The sequence below is a fragment of the Montipora foliosa genome, chromosome 6 (assembly GCF_036669935.1).
Source record: "Montipora foliosa isolate CH-2021 chromosome 6, ASM3666993v2, whole genome shotgun sequence".
NCBI classification, from domain to species: domain Eukaryota; kingdom Metazoa; phylum Cnidaria; class Anthozoa; order Scleractinia; family Acroporidae; genus Montipora; species Montipora foliosa.
The window spans coordinates 50,006,385-50,010,679 of record NC_090874.1 but is presented as its reverse complement, the minus strand read 5'-3'; positions in this window follow the sequence as shown (position 1 = coordinate 50,010,679).

Genomic DNA, 4,295 nt, shown 5'->3' with positions numbered 1-4,295 from the left:
TCCAAATTAGCCATTTATTAATGACAAATGTAAAGGTGTGATGTGATCGCATGATGAGAGAGGACGATTGTCGTACCAACACTGTAAATCACAGCTTTATGCGTGTGAAGGTCAAGGACCACGTGCACCGCGTGACTCAGTTCGAAAATCCCTTCAACCCCAGCAGCAACAGCACCGAGCGGAGTTTCACGTCCGTTTCGTTTCGGGAAGAGAACAAATAAACTGAAGACGACAATCGCCCATTTCCGAGGTGCTGTTCGCCTCAGTTTCAAATTTGAATGGTTTAGCTCCAAGACGCGTTTTGAACCAGAGACAAAGAGCATCTAGGAAATAGCCTATTGAACGACGTATTGAGTAATTACTGCAACAGCTTATACTCTGTAACTGTCAGTACGATGCACGGAGTTCCAGCTCTCGCAAAAAATGAAACAATGGTGGTTGCCACTGGTTACTGTCGGGAAGAGAATAAATTACATTAGACAATGTCAGATTTTTGACAAGAGATGCACATTTGGATTGTTCGTAAAAAAGACCCAAAAGGATCGTTTGCTGCATAGACCTGCATACACCAGGTAGCTAGAGCGCATTTTTAAATGCTTATGCCGAGATGATATTGTGTGCGAGTGTTTTGATCATTGAAATTAATGATTCGTTTACAACAGTTGCAAAAAGAGGGCTAGCTTTTCTTTGGATTTAATTTTCGGTGCTGACCAAGAGCATCAGAGCCAAGATGTTGGTCCGCGAGAAAATAGGAATAATCTTCAATATCTTACTTGAATCAAAACGCCACCCACTGAAATTTCCCTGAAGATAACTTTTTCGTTTCTTGCGATAATATCAAATTAGCAACTGTTCCAAACAGAAATATTTCTCTTGTAATTCGAAAAAAGGTGAACGTAATCGCGAGCCCTTCGTCCGTGAATTTGGTCCTTGCTCCGCGAATTATGTAAGCAGCCCAGCCCAGAACATGAAAATTTATTTATTCTTTATTATCCTCGATATATCTCAGCTACAGTCGTATTGGATGTCGTTGTGAGTATAGAATCTGCTTTTATTTTCAGTTGACCGTCTCACAATACAAGTTCCATTTCATTATATGACCGTATAGGTATTCTAGACATACAAAAGAAGTTAACCCGTCCCCGCGCAAACATGTATAAGAAAGAAGATTTTGAAAATATTCAGTTAAAGCAAAGACCTTTTCCATTTATCGAAAGGTTTTCTTTATCTGCTTTGCGAGATTTAAGTTCTCAGGGGTCATAAGTATTACAAGTCGCTGACCAAGGACCCCCTATGCGAAAATAGTTGATATTTTTCAAGAGTCGATAAAACAAAAGGTTAAAACTCTGCAGCAAATTCGTTCCCAACCGCAAAAATAAGTTTATCTGTAAATCTGTTCTGCAAAAAGACACGTGTTCCCGTTGCGTTTTATCTTAACACAGGGCAAATAAACATGATCATGGAAGTCACGGAGCCGCAAAAGACAAATTTACACGCCGGTCCACAAACTTGAATTCCGCACAATCAATGATAGCAATAGCCTCGATTTCCAGCCGTTTTGGGAGACCGCGTTCCTTGCTCCACACCAAGTTGGGAAGGGGATGCGGAGTGCATGGAAAATGTTGGGTGTGTGGAGAATGCGGATTGTGTGGAAAATGATTAAAAAGAGCATGACATGTTTACTGTTCAACGATTTAGTGACAGAGATATTCTTAAAAATCCACAATTCCTATCCCGTCAATTCCTATCAAGAAAATTTTCATGTTGCCTTTTTAATGTGATTTTTAAACACGAAGCCAATCGCCTTTGGAATGCCTGCGGGAAGAGGCAAGACCCCCGAGGAGAAAACGCGGCCAACAGAGTAGCACGATGGTTATTCCACGAATTTTCTGCCCCAGTTCCGGTCCAAACCAAAGGCCATGCAAATATGGGATCGGACACAGTTCAGCCTTGTCCACCAAAACCAAAAATGTTCCATTTGAATCCTTCAAGTGTTTCTTCTCAAGGGACACTGGTGCATCCTGTAATGTGTCGTCACAGTAGACCAAACGTTCCCTCTCAGCGAGCAAAGTCGGGTTTATCATACCCAGCAATATACCATTCCAATTCACTTAACATTTCTTATAATGAAGCATAATTGCATGCCTGGCTCGTATCCTGAAATATACCATCCCATTCCGACATATTCGCCCTTTCCTGGTGCACCCTCATATAGTCCCTAAACTACAAATCCACCATCGGCAGCAGGAACGCGCGAACGAGCCATTTTCGTCACCAGAGCCTCGGATCAACCCAAGGCTCTGGGAAACTCTTTATGTAGGAGAACATGCGCCGTAGAGTTCTTACAGCTCAAAATTGGCTATTTGAACCTTACGGCACCTGTTCACTCCTCGTGTTAACATGAATGCACCAATTAGAGACGCTTTTGATTGTTCTTCACGAAAACCAATGAGAAGACACTTTGTTTTAGGGTTCCCCAGAGCTCTTCTCTCCCTCAGTCAAGAAAAGAGCTCTGTGGTCGAGATTGGAACGTGTCACTCTGGACTCTCGCCGCATTTGTATCAACTGGTATCTTTACCCAGCAATGTAAGGAAGTGCTACAAATGTGGTGAGAATTTTGCAAACAAATTCCGCCAACCGCCATTTAATATTGTGGTAAGACATGTTGACATACGGGTTGTACGGAGAGATGAAAGCACGGGGACACTGGCGGTACAGCCCCGACTTCACTAACAGTTACCACCCATCCCCCTCACAAATTAGACGAAAAAACCCCATATTTACGGACAAGCCCACATTGATGCGAGTGCATACAGATCACTTGATCAAGGACAAATAGAGCTTGTTTCGGGATACGATCTGTTCGTTAATATAATCCATTAAGATGACGGACAATTAGTGATTAATGACCTGGCTTTTGAGAGGAAAGGTGTCTTTTTTTGGATAGAAAATTCTCTTAGCGTTCCTCGATTGCCTTTATGATGTAAATTACAGCTGGTCATTTATTAATTCCGTGACATTAGCAGCAGTATTGCAATCACTCTCTTGTAGCGTTCCTCGATTGCGTTTATGATGTACGTTACATGTATAGTTAGCGCATCGGTGGCTCAGTTGGTTGAGCACCGGGCTGTCACGCAGGAGGTCGTGAGTTCAACTCCGGCCGGACCAACACTCAGGGTCTTTAAATAACTGAGGAGAAAGTGCTGCCTTTGTAATTACATCTGCAAATGGTTAGACTCTCTAGTCTTCTCGGATAAGGACGATAAGTCGGAGGTCCCGTCTCACAACCCCTCAATGTTCATAATCCTGTGTGACGTAAAAGAACCCGCACACTTGTCGTAAAGAGTAGGGCATGTAGTTCCCGGTGTTGTGGTCTGTCTTCTGTGGTGTATCATGGTTGGGAGGGTAAATGCTCGGAGATATTAGCTGCGGTTACACTAGCCATTTTTCCCTTGGGTAAGTGGCTTTTTCCCACGGGGAAGCAATTTTTTATGTGTGACCGATCTGCCCAAAGGAAAATTTCCTGTGGGAAATTTCCATGGATGCGTCAAAAAGAACAAAAGTATTGCCCATGACAGTTCCAGATGTAAGTCTTGTGGTTAACAAAACCCCAAAGCGGCTCAACCAATCACAAGATTGCCGAACGCGAGGAAAATACACGCTGTGATGAACTGTGTAAACAACTGCGGACGTGGAAATATCCAAGCACGCCTTTTCTGGCCAGCAGCAAGTCCTGGCAAGTCGACTTCTAAATTATAAATTGGAGAGTTGCAAGGACTAGAGAAAGCGTAACTGAAGTCGACGTCTTTGTTGCCTTTTTAAAATGAAGCGATGAATCGCTGAACTTAATTGAAGTGGACAGTTAGAGAAGCGCCGATCGTGACAATTACCGAAAATAAGCCAAAGAAAAGTTTGTCGTTCAGATGTAGATCTTCGATGTTTACCTTTTTTTTAGATCCTTAATTTTAATGTATTTTGTATTGTAATTAGTTTTTCAAAAACCATTTAGTGGAAAAACTAATAAATCTCATCTTGTCTTATCTTAAAGGTAAGTTTCCCACCAAAACAGGCCAACGCTTACCTTCCCCTTGGGTAATTTACAAGTGTGTAACCGCAAATGGGGAGTCGATCATAACCAAAGGTAAACCCAACCCAAGCCGTAACCCCAAGGTTCCCCATGGGCAAGAGGTCTAGCGTAACCGCACCTATTAGCTACACCAAGCTACTCTAAAATCCGAGGGTAAATAAAGACGTATGATATGGTATGTATGATAGCCACTTATTAATTCCGTGAC